This window comes from Psammomys obesus, unplaced genomic scaffold (assembly GCF_907164565.1).
Source record: "Psammomys obesus unplaced genomic scaffold, mPsaObe1.curated_primary_1811, whole genome shotgun sequence".
Taxonomy (NCBI): Eukaryota; Metazoa; Chordata; class Mammalia; order Rodentia; family Muridae; genus Psammomys; species Psammomys obesus.
The window spans coordinates 5,057,112-5,076,336 of record NW_026594462.1 but is presented as its reverse complement, the minus strand read 5'-3'; the positions used below and the strand labels follow the sequence as shown (position 1 = coordinate 5,076,336).

The 19,225-nt window shown below is 43.2% G+C and overlaps 1 pseudogene; it reads left to right on the top strand.

Moving 5' to 3' along the window:
* Window positions 1-12,209, top strand: part of LOC129685566 (high mobility group protein B1-like) — a 78,167-nt pseudogene extending 65,958 nt beyond the window's left edge.
* The last annotated feature ends 7,016 nt before the right edge of the window (window positions 12,210-19,225 follow it).

The window sequence follows — 19,225 nt, the reverse complement described above, 5'->3', positions numbered from 1 at the left end:
CTATCTCCAGTTCCCTAGTTCTAGGTTTGCAAAAGGGGCCTCCACACCCAGCACTGGGAATACAATCTCAAATCTTCATACTTTCCTGACTGAGCCATCTCTCTGCCCTAAAATTCTATTCTTTACTAGTCACCTAGCAAACAAAAACAAGAAAAGTCTCAGGATTCATTGGACCCAAAGACCAATTTAATATATTCAATCTATCTTTCTTCCTTTTCTTTTCTTAATGCAATAGTGGCATTCTTTCACTTGACCACACTAACAAAGGTGTTACAATGTTAACATATACGCATATCAGTAGAAAAGAACAGGACATTTCTCAATTCTAAATCTTCTTAGAAGAGTAGAGACTGTTAGCCTAATTCCACCAAACCAGATGGGCTGCCTTCTTGCTAAAGCAATCCACAGCCTTGCTTGGGAGGTTCCTACTTAGAGGCAAAGACACAAGGGCAGCCTCCAGAGTGTTCTTGCTCTCGGTGAAGCATGAACTGTGCTGTGGCAACACAAAAACAGAGATGGCAGAAGGTCAAAGAAAGGCTACTTTACTGAGTCTGAAAGAAAAGGCCCAGAGACCAATTGCTAGATAAGAAAAAACTAAGAGAACTTTTAGGGAAGAGGGACAAGAGGGCTTAGGATGAGCAATGCTAGATTTAAACTGTCTGCTAAATGGTAGTGTTCAGATGGCATGTACATGCTCTGCTCTGAGAGTAAGGATGGGAATATAAGTTGGGAATGTCCAATTTGGAAGGAGTGCTATTTGGACAATAGGCCGCTAAGACTACTGCAGAGGCAGGTGGTGTTAGCCAGAGGACATCTGGCTTCCCTTTCCCTCTTCCTGTCTCCTTCTACCACCTTGACCCTCTTCTGCTCTTCTCCATAACTCATGGATCTCTTGTTGACCCTTCTGTGGTACACTTTGTCTTTGACACAGCATCAACCACAGAGAAGGAAACAATTCCTTTGAACATTCTCCTTTCTTGCTGGATCAATGCTCCTCCAGCTCAAGATTTTGTATTGTTCTTCTTTCTCTTTTAAGCTGCTGGATCTAGATATAGTTTACAAGTATCAAGTTGCACCATGCAAATCTATTTTTTCATCCATGCTCATCTTCATAGGCCCAGATCCAGACAAACACAGTTCTAAGACCCCGCATTCCTACCCTGATCTTTCCGAGTCAGCATGATTAGGGATGTTAACTTTTTGAGTCATCTGAAAGACTTCCAGATGGTGGTGTACAGATAGCATGGTTGTATACAGTTCTCGAAGTCAGGATAGAAATAAATAGGAGATATTCAATTTTAAGTTGATGCTACTTAAGTAATCACTGTAGATTGGTTTTTCCCTGTTTTAAGCTCGCATACATGGAATCATAGAGTCTGTATGTAGTCTTTTTAGATACCAACAGTCACTCAGCATTTGTCATAACACCATCTATTTCTTCACATTGCTGTGTACTGAGTATGTCACTATTCGTTTATGAAAAGGAATGCGGCTATACCCACTCTGGACCATTCTTTGCAGCAGAGATAGAACTCACTATGGAAATGCAAGGTCAGGGATGGAAGTCCTAACTCTATCTTGGATCCTTTAGTCTCAAGGAACCCTAGTCCTATATGCAAGGCCAACTGACTACATAACCAATAAGTATAATTACCCTTGAAGTTGTAAACAATTTTCCAACTTTACTCTCATAGGAAGTTATGATGATGTCCAATAGTGGCTTGTAGTATCACCATCAAAGGTTTTTTTTTTTATTATTATTATTACTTCTTGACTAGAGCACCAAACATTTTAAATAAATGGGTCAGATTCTAAATAAATTAGAACAGGAGGATATATATGGGCTATAGTTGAGTAGAGGAGCACTTGCCTAGCATGCACAAGGCCCTGGGTCTGACCACCAGAACTGTCAAAATGAAATAAAATAGGTAGATATAAACTCAAATCTGTTAACATGTGTACATACACACACACAACAACAACAAATATCCTGCCCAGCCCCTGTAATGAATAACACAAATATAAAGAATTCCTTTTCAATGTCTCAGGATGACCTGCAGGGAAGATGAGGCCAGCCAGGGAAGGGAAGGGATTCACATTCTGCCCTGGAAGGACATCTGGGTTAATGCAACTACTTTTGCACACACAAAGATATATCTAAGCCAGGCTCTTGGCATGTGCCTAAGAAGGAACATGAAAACCAAGACATCAGATTTCTGTTTTTCTTGTGAGTAGCTGCTCCAGTTTTCACTGGCTGGAAGTAAATACTGCTGGGATACAAGGAAAGCCTGAGATATCAGCCTCCCTCTCTGGGACAGCTGCGCACAGACACCACAGTTTGAAGTTTCTGCCACTTCCTCCACTCCCTCCTCTCTCTTTCAAGAACAAACTCTGACCACAGGTTTGGCCTGAGTTTGTGAGAAAAAACGTGAAATGTACCTGAAAGAAAGGATAAAAGGAACTGCGCACAATGTGACTTCTGGTTTGGACCCAAGCCTTTTCCTTCATCCCATCTCACTGCTCCCGCACCTGCCCAGCACCCTGGGGCACGGCTCTGATCCAAAGGGATTTATGGGTGTTTTTCTAAGTCTGTTCAGCCTTTCTGGAAACCTTCCCAAGGGGGGAAGTAAGCCCCTGAATATTTAGCTTAAAATGTTGATACAAAGTAATTAGAGAAATAATTTACCCAACAGGGTGCTGATGAATTCAGGGTCATTCATCCTTGCTGGCTGGCAGATGTGGTAAGAAATAGAGAACAAGTTGAAAGAAAACAAAAGAGCACAAAGAGGGGTTAGGCCATGTGGGCCGGGGTCTGTCTCCAGAGGAAACAGATGCAGGTGTCTCTCAACACCCTACTCTTCTCATTCATTGCTAGCTAAACACAACGGCACACTCATTTACTCTGCTGCCTCACATTGATAACATACCAGGATTTCAGGGGGAAAATGGCCTGAAAAAATGCATCCTGGGAAACAAAGACACCGTTTGTCCCTGTCTCAGAAGACTCTGAGGGAATAGCGGCATTGGGACAGACAGAGTGGATGGGAGCTAGCTGGTGTTGGGGACCAGTTTTCTAAAGATCTCCTCTCTCGCAATCCAGAAATTACATGAGGGCTCAGAGACACTGTTCACAACCCCAGGGACATCGTTTACGCTGGGTTCTCCTGGGGACCAGATGGAACTGCATGTTATCAGGGTGGCTGGGTTCTCTTACTGGACGCTGGTAGGTCTTTCAGTTCGTTATTTTGTTGCCTTGATAAATTTATTCAAATGTATTAGAGTCACAGTGCCCGCGCCTCGAAGCTTTGAATATACATGCACAATGAAATAGAGGGCCTTGCAAAGAGAGGGCCTGGAAGCCGAAGGAATGTTTTCACACCAAATACACCCCTGCCACATGTCTCTGCTGCCACAGCCATCCTCCTTCTCTATGCACCTGGAATTCCAGACAGTCCATAGACCGCTGTTCACCGCTTGGCTAGAAAGAGAAGGTGCAGGTCCAAGTAAATCAACATTCCCCCCGAGGCAAGCACACAGTCTGCTAACAGGTAGACGATGCGTAAATAATTTTGTACTTGAAGCTATTACAGCCCTCAGTCCTATGACCAAGGTCTACTTTGTGCAGAATTAATCTTATTCTAGTGACACTTGAACACTTACTTCTGACTATGACTTTTCCTTTATTGCTCCCGCCCAACCCTGGTTCTCTTTGTCCACAGCATTCTGCTGAAACTGCTCTACTCAAAGTCACTATTGCCCTTCAAGTGGCTAAATTTAGTGGTCAATTTTCAGTCCTCTTCCATCACTGTTAGCAACTTCACACCCATCACCCACCATTCTTTTATCCTTGCTTCACTTTCTACCCTTGTGTTTCAAGATGCTACACACCCTCTCTGTCCTGGGTCCTCTCCGTTCCGTCCTTCTCATTCCAGTCTCCTCTTCTCGCTCTTCTCTACTCTCTTACCTCATATGGAGCTCCCCAAGGCCACATATCTCTCCTTTCCTAACCCTCAGATCTCTATGTGTGCCCCAGATCTGTAAACTGCCCCTCAGCCAACTGTCTCAAGGACCCCATAGATGTGTAATGAGCACCTCAACTCCCCTGTGTCTAAACCAGACACATGGGCTTCCATCTCCTGCCTCAGTTCGTGGTGTCCATCTTTAGAGATGTGCATGCTTCTTTCTCTTATTTATTGCATCCTATCCAACAGGACATTCTGTTGGCTCTGCCTGCCCAGGTCATGAGTCTATCTCTCATGGCCTTGGTCTATTTCTCCTTCCACTTTTTTGGGGGGGTGCTTGTCCCAGTTAAGGAATGGGACCCTAAGGGTGAGAACAGAAGGCCACACTTTGAACAAGCCCTTCAGCTAATGCATCTCTCAGAGCACGACTGGACTTAGACTTCGGGGCATTAGTCCACAGATTTTTTTTTTTAATCCAGAACCCTGTCTTCAGTTCCTAACAGATAAATACAAACCGATTTGTAAAAGGTGGGGGGAGGGGGGCAGACCAGAAGAATTACTTTTTAAAACTTGGGCTTCTGTGTGGCCTCTCGAGGGACAGGGCTGGCCTCCCCAAGGCAGCTCCAGACCCACTCGCTACCTTTAAGAAACTTTATTTGGCATTACAGCTTCCTAACTGATTGTATCCTCATTAAATGAGATTCTGCTGTCTGACGTTAAAGAAACCTTCCCCTTGAAGTTAGCAAAATGCAAACTTCCCATGCATAAACAACTTTCTCCTCTCCTACTTTCACTCCTACCCAGCCCCAGCAACCCCTCCTATGTTCTGAGCACTCTGGCCTATTGTCAACAACCTCCTGCCATATGGCTCTTGCTGTCCTGCTCTGTGCTAACCCTAGTCCTGATCACTCTATTTGTCTCTTCCTTTATTACATATCCGCAGTCTGCTGAACGTTACTAAGGTAAATGATACCCATGGCTGTTACAGACTCTTGGATTTTAGTCTTTATGGGAAATCAGACCCACACAATAACCATATCTGGCCAGTTCCCCTATCTTTCTCCACCCATGAAGCTCACTCCCTCTCTTTCAGGTGTATACATACTATTTTTAAATTGATGACTAAGAGCATAAGCAAGGGCCAAGAGAGTAAACATTCTCAATAGCAAATGAGAATCCTATTAATTCTGTACAATCAAATCAAAGGGCAAATTTATAGTCTGAAGTGGATGCTTATGTAACTGCCTATCCAGACTTGGATTTCTGATATGTGTCATCAAAACATCAAGTGGCTCTCAATATTGTTTTAATAAGTGTTGTAAATGTGAACTTATAAAATGGAAAGAATGTTAATAAAACAAGGGGGAGGGCGGTATTCTGGTTTAACCTGATATAACCTTTGGCAGTGAACCACATGGGCTGGGGAAAGGGAAAGTTGGCCTAGAAGGAGGAAGCCTTTGGCTCCCAGACCCAATGATTGCTGAGTTATGGCTGCAGTCTTGTCCTTGTTGTGATGCCCTGGCCCTCTCAGCAAAGCTCACGCTTTCCCATGCATTCAGCTACAGTACATTTCTCTATTGTAGCAAGGATAGACATACATCTTTGTTTGCTTTAGACTACCCCAGTGTGAAGATGGAGAGAGCACCCTTTCACTGTTCAAAGTCTCTTAGTTTTAAATGACAAACTATTTGGTTATCCTACTTACGACCAAGTAATCTCTTCCCTCTATCTTGAACAGAAACTTCTCAATTCTTTAAAGACTGCAGAATGCGATTGAACAATGCCCTTACCCTGACAGCCTCAAGTTTACAGGACTCCTCCTGTCTTAGTTAGGGTTTCTATTGCTGTGACAAAACACCAGGACTAAAAAGCAAGTTGGGGAGGAAAGGATTTGTTTGGCTTACACTTCAATATGGCTGTTCATCACCAAAGGAAGTCAGGACAGGAAATCAAACAGGGCAGAAACCTAGAGGCAGGAGCTGATGCAGAGGCCATGGAGAGATGCTGCCCACTGACTTGCTTCCGATGGCTTTCTCAGCCTGCCTTCGTAGAGAACCCAGGTCCATTAGCCCACAATGGGCTGGCCCCTCTCCCATCAACCAGTAACTAAGAAAATGCCTTACAGCTAGATCTTATGGAGACATCTTCTCTGTCGGGGCTCCCCCCTTTCAGATAACCCTGCGTGCCCAGCTGACATAAGATTAGCCAGCAGACCTATTTATAAAGACCTTCCTCTACAACTACTTCCTTTATAAGACTTCCTAAGTCGATGGTACAGCTCCAAGGACTACATTGTGAAATAACTGCGCTTGCTCATGTTGGGGATGTCTGTGCCTACTAGGCAGCCACTATCCTTTCTCTCCTGAAGGCAGTCTGGTCAGGAACAGGGACTGTGAGCATAATGACCCAATATGTCATCCAAGATGGAGTTAGAATGCACTGCACACTGGTGCTTTGGTTGTAGAGTATGAGAGGTATTATTATTATTATTATTATTATTATTATTATTATTATTATTATTATTATTATTATTTTAGGCATTAGGGAGGTGGCTCAGTAAGTAAGTGTTCTGCAAGCATGAGGACAAAAATTCTAATCTGTACCGCCCACAGGAAAGCTGCACATGGCTAGGCATATCCGAAACCCTCCCACTGGGAGTGCGGAACAGAGAGATACAGAGCCCAAGGGCTCTCTGATTAGACAGTTTAGCCTAAAATGAGAGCTTCGTGTTAAATAAAAATCCTAGCTCAAGGCAATAAGGCCAAAAATGATAAAGGAAGATGTTTGATGTCAAACTCTGGTCTCCACCTTTGTGCACATGGACTCACATACACTCACTCACAAGGATGTACCACACAAATCACACACACACACATAAGCAAACACATACATGACAATACTTTAAACACTGAACTTTGGTGTTTTTGTCATTTATTGACACTAGGGAGGCAGTGACAGGGAAAAAATGTCATCAGAATTCTGCTGTGGTCCCCTCTGATTGACAGCAGCTATGAGAACTGTACGGGTCTGGCTCCCGCTCTCCCAGCCATTGCAGTACATTGAGCTCCATAAAGACTGACGCCGGGGCCAGCGCAAGCCGGATTGGCACTGGGCAACTCTGTGCCTCGTGGACCAAAATCAACTAAACATGGGAAAAGAAGCCTAGAGGCAAAACGTCTTCATTTGCATTCTTTGTGCAAACTTGCGGTGGGGATCACAAACAGAAGCACTGGGATGCATCTGTCCATTTCTCAGAGTTCTCCAGGAAGCACTCAGAAAAGTGGAAGACTGTCTGCTAAAGGGAAAAATTGAAGACACGGCGAAGGCTGACAAGGCTCGTTATGAGAGAGAAATGAAAAACCTACATCCCCCCCAAAGGGAGTTCAAGGACCACAGTGCAACCAAGAGGCCTCCTTCGGCCTTCTTCTGGTTCTGTTCTGAGTACCACCCGCAAATCACAGAGCACCACTGGTGATGTTGCAAAGAAACTAGGGGAGATGTGGAACGAGACTACTGCAGAAGACGAGCAGCCCTACCGAAAAGAAGGCCGCCAAGCTAAAGGAGAAATACGAAAAGGATTGTGCTGCCTACAAAGCTAGAGGAAAACCTGATGCCGGGAAAACAGAGTGGTCAAGGCCGAAAAGAGCAAGAAAAAGAAGGAAGAGGAAGGTGACCAGGAGGATGAAGAGGATGAGGAAAAGGAAGAAGAGGTGGAAGATGAAGAGGAAGAAGAGGATGATGAATAAGTTGGTTCCAGTGAAGTTTTTTCTTATCTAAAGCATTGAACCCCCTTTACACAACTCATTCCTTTTAAAGAAAAAACTGAAATGTAAGGTTGTGTAAATTTTGTTTTTAAACTTTACAGTGTCTTTTTTTGGTATAGTTACCACACTACCGAATGTCTTTAGATAGCCCTGTCCTGTTGGTATTTTCAATGGCCACTAACATTCCCTGGTACAGTCTGGGGGTGTAGCATGGAAATTTAAAGCAGGTTGGTGCATAGCACAAATTAGTAATATATGGGGGTGGTAGGTTTTTTCTTTTTTTCTTTTTTTCATCTTCAGTTGTCTATGATGAAGCTTATAGGAAGATAAATGTTCTGTTAACTGAATACCACTCTGAAATTGCAAAAACAAACCAAAACAACAACTTGTGGCTGTTTTGTTGACATTCTGAATGCTTCTAAGTAAATACAATTTGTTTTATTTAAAAAAAAAAAAAAAAAGAGAACAACCATATGATTTCCAAGTGGAACTGTTCGCCACATTGTTAGAGCTTGTTAGCTGAGTGGAGACAGATCTGAGGGAAAGGGAGAGATTGGGAAAGAACGATTGGGCCACAGGTCGCACCTACAAACCACAGAGTCGGATGCAAGCCCCTAAGTCAACTGCAAATCGGAGACACGGAGGACCCAGGGTCAGAATCCGAGTGTGCGGCACCACAAGTGTATATAAGCAGCCAACAAAGGTTAAAAACTGTGGTCGGTCAGGGGGGAGGGGGAACCAGGAGAGTAAGAGAACCCTGTAAAAAACAGCAAACCAGTTTCAAAGCGGAGAAATGGTTGACTGTTCCCAGTGTCTAGTGGTGACGAGACTGGTGTACATGGCCGAAGTCACTGAAAGGAGTGCACTGGTCTTGCCACTTCAGGGGAAAGAAAAGGCCGTCGATTTTGTGATGGCGCATGATCCTTTGAGCAAAACGGAGAATTTTAAAAAACGCTTTTATCCACTACTCTAAGCCCAAGAGGCCTGACAGCTTAATGGTTCTTTTGCTTTCTTTCTTTTTTTTTTTTTTTTATTTTAATTCTTTCTTTCTTTCTTTCTTTTTTTTTTTTTTTTGAGATTGTACCTCACATTTAGCCCAAAATAGCCTGGAATTCACCATGTAGCTCGGCTGGCTTCACACTCTTGACAGTCCTTCAGTCTCAGCATCTTGAGCACTGGGATCTACAGAGAGAAGCCACCACAGCCGACTGAAATCTGAGAGTTTTTTTTTTTTTTTTTAAATCAGGAGTTTGGTGATACTGAGGAATGTGACATTTTTAGTTTCGTAAGTGGAACGAACATTCAGCATTTTGGAAGTGTGAAAAGCCTTTTTCAGAGTGATCAGTACGTGACGTTACTGAATCCTACATGGCCAGCACCGACAGACATGCGGGCCAAAGCAATACGGCAAAATACCAAATGCTGTGTCAGATTTCAACTTGGCATGTAACCTTTAAAAATTATCATTTGTGTTAGGCATGGCGGCACATGCCAACAGAGGCAGAAGGATTGCTGTGAGTTTGAGGCTGGCCTAAGAATAAATATAGTAATATCTTGTGACAAAACAAACAGAAAGTATTTTTTTTTAATTTATTGTTTGACAGTTTCATTTATGTTTATAATTTAGCAGAACAAGAGTATTAGGTTCAACCCTACTAACCACGATCTCCTTTGATGAAGTTCACAGTACCCGGTACGAACCCCTCGTATTAGGTCAGCTGATTACCCTCCCATAATAGTTGTGCCATTATTACAACAGTAAGGCACATTTGCCTGGCAGTTTGGTATTGTTGCATGCAAGGTCTCCGGCTGGGAAAGATGGTTGCTGACATTTCTCTCCCTGCTGCCTGCAGAGCAACTTCTGGCCCCGTGAATGGTAGCCAGCACAAAGGAAGTTTCCAGTTTAGTTCCAGCAAGGTTTCTTGCTATTTTGCTACTAAAGTGTATAGTGTCTTCACCAATAGGGTCTGATGAGCGATCGTTCTGATAAGCGATCAAGGACAATGCTCAGAATCTATATGATGTGAGAAGGCCTCTGGGGTCTTCCTGTCCAAAATTTCCTAGGGAAGGATCCCACCCTTGAAGCTTGGGTTTTCTTTTAACAACACATGGCTTCTGGAATCTGCAACATCTACCATGCATTGTATTTCTGTTCAAAGTTTTTCTAAAATTATGTTGGGTCAAAGACCCAATAATGATCACACAAAAGACTTTAGATACCTCTGTTTGCAACTATGTATCTGTGTAGGGCCAATTTTTCCTCATGTATACGTCAAACAAAACATTTTACAACAGACTAAATACCAAGTAATATAAGAATCCAACTATCTTCTCTGAAACCAGAAATTGTAGAGATTTGGGGTGAGGAGGAGGGGTTAACATTGTCAGTCAACTTAGAAGGCTTGTTGTAGAATGTAGAGTATGTCAACCTGAAATGGGCTCAGTTTATATGAACTGATAACTGTTGTTTTCACACGAATAAAATAGTTTTAAAACTTGCATGGTTTGGGTTCATTGCATGGTGAATATTCATAAGAGCAGCACACATAAAAATGGGTTTTACGGAGATCATCAGTCAAGTCTTGGAGAGGAAATGTGCACTGGAATCAAGAAGTTTGAGAACTGCCAGTTTAGACTACTGTGTTCATTTCCCTTTTCAGCATCTTGATTCCTGGTGCAAATTCAGTTTTAATTAAGTGATCAAACAGACAAGAGTTGATGGGGATTAAGCCTTTAGCTGTTCAGTAGAGCACGAGATCCCGGGGACCCGGTAGCTGCTGTGATCCAAAAATGGCCTGTCCTGTCGTTCAAGGTTGGTGGCCGCTGGGACAGGATTGAGAGGTGGGCAGTAAGAGACACTCAGGTCTGAGAGGTTGGAGGGGGTGAGCCGGTCGCTCTGATGTAGAGTTGCCGTGCTTCCCTTGAGTGTGTGGACAACCACAGCTGGACGTGCTCACCAGATGTGGCCACCAGTCTTGGGCTTCACCGTCTACAGAACCATGACCTACATGGACCGTCTTCCTTCATCGAGAACTGGTCTAGAGCATCTTGCTGTATCCTCAGAGAATGGACTCAAGGGCTCCACAAGGCATCACTTTGTAGCTCTGACGTGTAAACCATATTATTTGTCCCCAGAAGTTTCCCTGGCCCTGTTGTCATGTCCCAAGTACCCCTCCCTGAGGCGTTCTACTCACCCAAAGCAACCTCCCTGAGCACTCAGTCAGAGTATGTCTTTCCCTCTTTAGGTCCAGCCCTTTCTGGAATGAATAGTATATACTTACAGGGGAAAAACAAAATGACAGTATGCTTTCTGTGAATAGCTACATCATTTTTATTCCACTTCCTATTTCCATCATTTAGAGTATTTATAAAGTTTTCCATTTGATCCCTTTTTTTGGACAGACCGTTCATTTGGAAAAAGTGAAAGGACAGCTGAATGAACTAGAGCACCGGGGACCTGGAGCTGTCCACATCCTCGTCAACGCTGCCATGCTGCCAAGGGTAGAATGGACCAGTTCTAGAATGGAACTCCAGAACCAGACGGCGAGGAAGCACAGAGTGTTGTAGCCAGTGCACAGAATGAGATCAGACGAGCACAGAACACACAGCATGCAACACACAATGTCAGCTCCGTCCTGGAACTCATCAGCATCCATTAGTGTGTGTGTGTGTGTGTGTGTGTGTGTGTGTGTGTGTGTGTGTGTGTACATACACATGTGCAAAGAGTAAAAGCAGTTGCCCAAAAACTGGAGTAGAGAACAGAGTTATCACAGGCAGATCAAATAGCTCTGCGGTTTCTGTCCCAGAGGAATCCAGAAAGGGAAGGTTTTTAAAAATCTGCCTCCAGATAATCTCCCAAGACACTTTATTAGTAGAAACCAAACCCAAATAACATGAGCAGTGAAGTGAAAACTGTGGAATGGGGGTGTTTGTCCCGGAGGCTTTTCCGACGGTCCCTTTCTCAGGGCATGGTGACTTCTTGTGCCTGGAACAAGTGATTCAGCACATTTCCCAGGATGATTTTTCCTTCGTTGCATGGGAGATGTAAACCATCCATTTATAACATGTTAATTTCAGGGCAGAGTGAAAGCCACGGATCCGAAGCTCCAAAGCTAGCCCAGAACCAAAATAGAACACACTAATACAAGCTGTGAGCTTTCCTGCTTGGTGTCTCCCACCCTTAACCCCCCGGCCCCCACCCTCTGCTATAAGGGCAATGGCACCCTTCCTGCAGTTTGTACTCCTTAGAGAAAAATGCCTGATTTCTTTGGAATCTCCCTGTGTTACATTGAGGACCACATCTTGGTTCCCTTCTCTTTTTTTGCTTATGCTTAATCTGTCTGACCTTTAAGAAGAAGAAGAAGAAGAAGAAGAAGAAGAAGAAGAAGAAGAAGAAGAAGAAGAAGAAGAAGAAAAATACCTCTGGACTTGGCTTCAAAAGCAGTCACCACAGAAGAACAAATGCCGGGAGTGCCCGAGTTAAGTCACGCAAGGCTGAGGCACTCTCTCGTTGAAATTACTTTTCCCTTCAAAACCCCTCTAAAGCCATGGCTTGCATCACGGTGATGAGAGGAGGCTGGCTTTCCCAGACCGTTCAGAGAAGGGAGTGATTCCCTGGTGCAAGTGCATATTGTCCCAAGGAATCGAAGCCATGGGGGATCCAGTTAACTGCCCTCCAAACCCATCAAGCGGAAGGACATTGCAGTGTGGTTGTGTTGCATTTTGTTCTCCAGGAGCTGATGTGCTAGAAGACTGGACTCCATTGTGGTGCTGCTTTTGAGGGGTTCTGAAGGTGGCTTCCTGGTGGGAAGCCCATCTTGGGAAGGGATCAAAGCTTTGGAGGGAATGTGTCAAGTCTCATGGGACTGGATTATTTCATTAGCATGGATTGGCAAAAGTCAAGCTCTGCTGTCTTGAATCTCTTGTTTTCTCACACACCTGTGTCTTCTGCGTGCACCTGCTTAGCCTGCGTGTCGCAGCCCATTCAGGGCACCCTCACCTCACACCTTTAGACTTCCCAGAACAGTCAGTGTGACCTCTTTCCTTCTTTAACTGCCCAGTCTCAGGTGTTTTGTAGCAAAATAAAACAGACCGAGACATGGAACATTCTCGGGGAGCTCTCAAAAGAGCCAGCAAATTCTGCACAAGACATCCTCAGGATGCAAAAGTAGCAAGGACAGCATTGGGGAGGACTCCCACATCTACTAATAAACAGCTGTTCGTGTGAACTCAGGTAATCTAACAGAAAATACGTGGAAAGTGAGCTCTTCTTGAGATTTTATTTAAATGACTGTATAAAAATCACAGCAAAGTAGTTAGCCCCATTAAGTAACTGAACCATTTGTCATAGTAAAGGAATGGGAATTGGGAGTTAGCATACTTCTCTGCATTTCATTCAAGGGAGAAAGATGAGGAAAAACACATAATATATCTTAGGAACAGTAATGTCCTGTTATTGTTAAAAACTGCTGGGACCTCATTAGAGCCTATGAAAACATCCTCTGTGAGTGCTGAGGGGCATAAATCTTCAATAGCCAAAAATGAAAGTGGGCAAGAGAGAGGAGAAAAAGGAGAAGAAAAGGGAGAAAATAAACCAGGCGCTAGAATCTCCATCTACCTGCTAGATTTCGGAACCAGCAGCTTCCAGGTTTGCCTGCCAAGAAGCTTCCCAAGATGGCTGTCAGTTCAGTGGCTTGATACAGTTGATCAGATTAGTAAACGCACAGGTCTTTTTCCTTCATTATTCACACCACAGCCTCTCGGGGATCCTGGTTTTTCCTTGAGATGGACATTGCTTTTCATAAACTTCATCCTGGGACTACAGTTGAGCCAATAAAAAAATATTTTTGTTTTATGTGTATGTGTACTTGTATGTCTGTATGTGCTATCTGGTGCCTGTAGGGACCAGAAGAGGGGAGTTGGACCCTGTAACTGGAACCGCCCCATATAAGTGCTGGGAATCCAACCAGCATCCCTTGCAAGAGCAGCAAGTGCTCTTAACCCTGAGTCATCTCTCCAGCCCAAGCCAATTCTTCAAAATTGAGCAAATTACCTAAACAAGGTCCCTAAAGCCAGTTATTGGCACACAGCCAGGAAGCCGCCTCTTAGCCAAATACATTTACAAGACTGCAGTGAGTGCACAGTTCATTTGTTCTCTTGTGGAACTGAAGAACGGTTACAGGTAATAAGTAACCGTGTCTATTTTTTAGAAGCAAACAAGAATTACAGCTTCAGTGAGGAGCTACAGGGAGCCAGCAGAACCTTCATGGAAATAATACAAGCAGAAAGCTATCAAGGAAAACAGGAATCTTTCAAGGAAAATATATCTGATGTTCAATAAACACTATCCTTGACTCTGTAGGAGAGATCAGCCAAGCTCCATCTGTACAAGACTGAATCTTCCGTGTCATTATCACATGCACAGAGGAAATACACCCACCATGGTCTCTACATTTTACTGACCATTAATTTCAAGGAACATAAGTTTCTCTGAATACATGCACAGATTTCCTAAACATTAATGTTAAAGGAAAATTATTAAATAACCATTAAAATGCAACTCTGTAAGGAGTGGAGGGGAGCTCAGTGGGGGAGCTCAGTGGTAGAGCAGTCCCTGAAACCACCATGTCCAAGGCCCTATGCCGGAAATAGTGACAACAGTTATGAATTCAACAAATTTGAATCTCTGTGTACATAAACATTTATTTATATGTTAAAATTAAATGAATGTCCCAAGCATCTAATAGGTATAATAGCCTTATTATTCTTTAAGTATGTTTTAAAAATAGTTAAAATACTTTTACATTAACTAGTCCAATAAAAAACTGGTTTGGGGCTCAAGTTTATTGCCCAGTTATACTTGTTAGTATTCTAATTTCTTCTTAAAGTACAAATTTCACTTATTTAGCCAAGAAAGCCAGGGTGTCTTAGATTAGATATGATTGCAGATATGAGTTTTGGGACCAAAGGTAAAATTAGGCATCTTTCAAGAAAATCATTGCCAAGTCACTTCTTCAGATCTCTTGAGACCTCTTTACTTAATCCACTATATAGAAACTTTCCCTTTCATTGGTTTTGAAAAATGAAATTTATTTTAACCATTTATGATCATAATCATCTTTTTTTATCAATACCAAAATAATGATTATTTAGCATTTTTAATTGACTGTGCAATGCAAGCTCTGCTATGGTTTGAATACTGGAAGTGCTCCCCAGTTTGCGTCCAGGTATTAAAGGCTTGGTTGCCAGTGTGGTGCCATTAGGAGGATGTAGGAAGTGGAATGAATGTGTGCTGTTGACATGAGCACAGCCGTGTCGAAGACCCAAATGCCTCTGATCCGTGGGAGAGGTGAAGAGGCTCAGAGGGACAGCAAAGCTTTCCTCTGGTCCAAGCGCAAATGCTGCCAGTGTATGCAGAAACCATCAAGCACAACTTCCTCCTCTGGGATGACTGCAGCCAGAGACTGGTCCGCTATAGAGAGCCCCCTAAGATTAGCTAACCCTGCCTCCTTTATCCAGCTGTACGCCATAAATCTGCCTCCTCTGTTCAGATGTGTGGGGTAAGTACACTGAGGTTCCAGGTTGCCTTTGCAGCTGGTGTCCTCCATCAGAGTGAGTACGGCTCACTGGATCCCAGCTTTTCTGTACATGTGTCTGTCCTTTCTTCAATACCTGTCCTTTCTTCATTCCCTCACCACCCTACTCCGGTTTTGAGAACCAAGCCTTATAGGATGCAGCAAAATAAACTGTGGGCTCTCCCCGTGTAGGGCCTCAAGGCAGGAGTTTAGGTCACTGGGAATATGCCTGTGAACGGAATTACAAGTTCCTGGTCTCCTCCTCCTTCCTGGTTTAGGAATGGCTGACTTTTCATTTGTCTCTACTGTTACCATGATGTGCTGCCTCAACAAAGGCCCCAAACATGGGAGCAACTGCATGGACTGGGAGCCCCAGAGAAGGAGCCAAAACAAACCTTCCCACTTTATGAGTCAACTGCCTTGAGTAGTTTTTATTATAGTGGTAGAAAGGTTACTGACTCAAGCTCATTTCTCAGCTCCTATTGTATACACGCACCCTGGTTTAAAATGTTTATGCCTAAAGTTTTGTTTTATTGGGTTACTGAAATTTATAATATTTCTTTTTTTGGCAACTATTAAAATCTATAATGCTGACATAAAGACACCAAAACAGCAACAACAAAAACCCAGTGGCTATTTTTCATGTACGTTAAGGCTGAGCTAGCACAACATATTTAAAACTCCAGGTGCACATTTTGCCTCCATCTTCCCCTTCACAGGAAAACATGATTAAATAAGCCCAACATGGAAATGAGCAAGCAGGCATTCTTCAAAGAAATGGTAAAGAACTACACTAGTTTTCCTGTTACCGTGACAAGAACACCCCGGACAAAAGCAAGTCAGGAGGAAGGGGGTTTCTTTCGGCTCACAGTTTAATGGCACAGTTCATCACAGTGGGAAGCCATGGCGGTGGGAACCTGATGTGGCTGGTCTCACCGAATGCACAATCAGGAGGTGAAGGTACCGAATGTTCAGGTTCAGCTCACTTTCTCTTTTTCAGTCTACAACCCTAAAGCAGACAATGGTGCCCTACCATTGAGATGGGTCTTCCCACTTCAACTAATCTAATATCAGTAATCCCTCACTGGCATGCTCAGAGCCTGGTCTTTTAGGGGACTATAAAGAACCCAGGAGGATGATCCATGTAGTGTATACTTTCATTTAAACCTAACTTTGCCGTGTTCGTGTAAGAATGAATACAGAACTTGATCATAATTATGAAGCTTTTTTATCTTTTGTCTCATTATTTCAGCACAGGGGTTCTCTAGGCATGGTACCCAATCTGGCAGCATCACCTGGAAACTTGGAAAGAATTACAACTCCTAACAGCTAGAGAGATGGCTCGGTTGCTAATGTGCCTGCTGCTCATGGAAATCATCTGAGTTCAACCTCAACACCTATGCAAAAGCTAGCTACAGTCATATAGACATGTAGTGCCTCAGCTGGAGAGACAGAAATAGGAGAATCTAGGAAGCTTATTGGCCACCTATCCTAGCTAAATTGATCCTTGTTCAGTGAAAGACCCTGTCTTCGAAAAAAAAAAAAAAGTGGAAAGATGGGAAGGTAATTCCATGGGTAAAGACACAGGGCACATAAGCCTGGCAACCTGAGTTCAATTCCAATAATTCACATAAATATGCAAGAAAAAAAACCTGACTCCACAAAATTGTCCTCTCTTCTTTCCACACACACATGCCATGGCACCATTCCCACACACGTGTCATAAATATACACATTCCATACACACAGCACATATATGTTGGGGGATGGCCTTTTGCACTGTGTATTCAGTTGCTGATTTCTGTACCCTGACATCTGGTTATGGTCTGGATTTGGGCATTGTCATGATTATTGAAGAATCTCTTGTCGAGTGAACATTGCTTCCCAGTTATTTCTGATTGGTTAGTAAAGAAGCTGATTAGACAATAACTGGGCAGAAGAGACAGAAGGTGAGACATCTGTTCTGTTCCAAGTCAGTCTCAGGGAGGGATCATGGAGAGAAGAAGAAAGAGAGAAGGCACCATAAGGAGGTTGGACAAAGATATATAGCAGAAGCCAAGGACAGACTGCGATGGCAAGTAAAAGGGCAGATGGCTGGGAGGTGGCCAGACTAGCACAATTGGGTTAGAACAGATGAATATCTGCCCAGTTATAGTGATTTAAAGCATATTAAATAAATCTAATAGGTCTCTGTGTCCATTATTTGGGAGCTAGGGCAGGTAACAGAAAAGGCCCCTACTAACACCGTTAATTCAACACATATAATTAACAGTAGTACATCCAATTAAATTTTAAACTTTGGAGAATACATGAGAAAGATATCTGATGTGAACCTCTGGCCTCTACACACACACATATATGTGCTCACCCCACATGCACATGTACACACACAGACAAAAGTACATATGTATATGTATGTATGTATGTATGTATGTATGTAGCCCCACAGATAGATAGATAGATAGATAGATAGATAGATAGATAGATAGATAATAGATAAACATGATAACTCACCTTAGTTTGTCTCAAATTGAATGAATTGGGAGCTCTGAGAGCAGGATCTGTGTGTCCTGGTAAGTCCAACTGTGTGCCACATGACTCTGGCACAGGAGAGAGTACAATGACCCCTGTCTTTGGAAACTTTAATCTCTTTATAACCTCCTCAGTCATAAAGAAGTTTCCCAAATTTTAAAATCACTAATTTTTAAAGATAAAACCAGCAGGAATTAGTTTGTCATGCTCATAAATAATCTATCCTAAGAGATAAGAGTGTAGTTCTCCAGTTATGTCACAGGAGAGGGACGTAGTACAGAGAAACAACACTCCAAGCAGCCAAATTACAACTTGCATCAAGTAAAATGAGTCATGGGATTGAGGATTGCCTCGATGAGAGAGTGCTTGCATAGCATGTGCAAGACTCTAAGTTCAATCCCCAGGTCTGGAAGTAAAGGAAGAAAGAGAGATGGGGGAGGAAGGAAGACAGAAAAAAGAAGAAGGGAGGGGATGAGGGAGGACAGAATGAAGGGAAAAATATGTCATTAGAGAAGATACACGAGGAGAGAAGGCAGAGGTTTTGTTCAAATGACTAAGAGTTCCGAACACTAGAAAGGCAGAGTACGTCTGCACGAGGCTTTCAGTTGCACTCTCTCTCCTTGCCCCTTCTGGACGGTGGCTAAGCCTGCTGGGGGAAATCCTGCGAAGGTGCAAAGGAGCTCCACCATGGATTCTTCATGTTCAGCTTTGGTTGGGTCAAGAGTAAGTTCTCTCATGCCCTGTTTATCTTTCGTCCAGTGGAGGAGTCTCCAGAGAAGTTCTTTCATGTGCTTTTAACTTGCTAAAACCTCACCCCATCACACAGGTCTTCATTCTCAAAAACTGATGCCCTTCTACCTTTGAAGACAAGGGAAGCCACTCAGTTCAGATCCCTTTTACCTGTTGAGCCTTCTCCCATCATCCGTCGGGAATCCTCTTGTCTTTATCATCCCTCCTCTCCTTAGTCTTCATCGTCTCCTGTATAAGCTCACTTCCGACCACTTATCAATGGACTGATAAATCACTCTTGTTTTAACTATTTAACTATTAAATGTATTTATTGTACCTTACGTACATGTGTGTGCACTTGGTTATACACAAGTGTACCGTGTGCATGCATGAGCATTGAGAAGTCAGAGGAGGGCTTTGGAACTGGAGTTACAGGCAGTTGTGAGCTCTTGGGTGGATGCTGGGAACTGAATGCAGGTCCTTTGAAAGGGTAGTAAGCTTAGCTTTTAAAACATCTCTCCATCCCCAGATCCTTCTTATTTGAAGTAAAAACCACTCCTCACCCCATATTTTCTCCCAATTACTTGTTATTCTAATAGGAAACCTGTGTGAGTGGCAAATCTCTATAATCTTAGCACTTTAGAATCCAAGGACGCAGGATAGA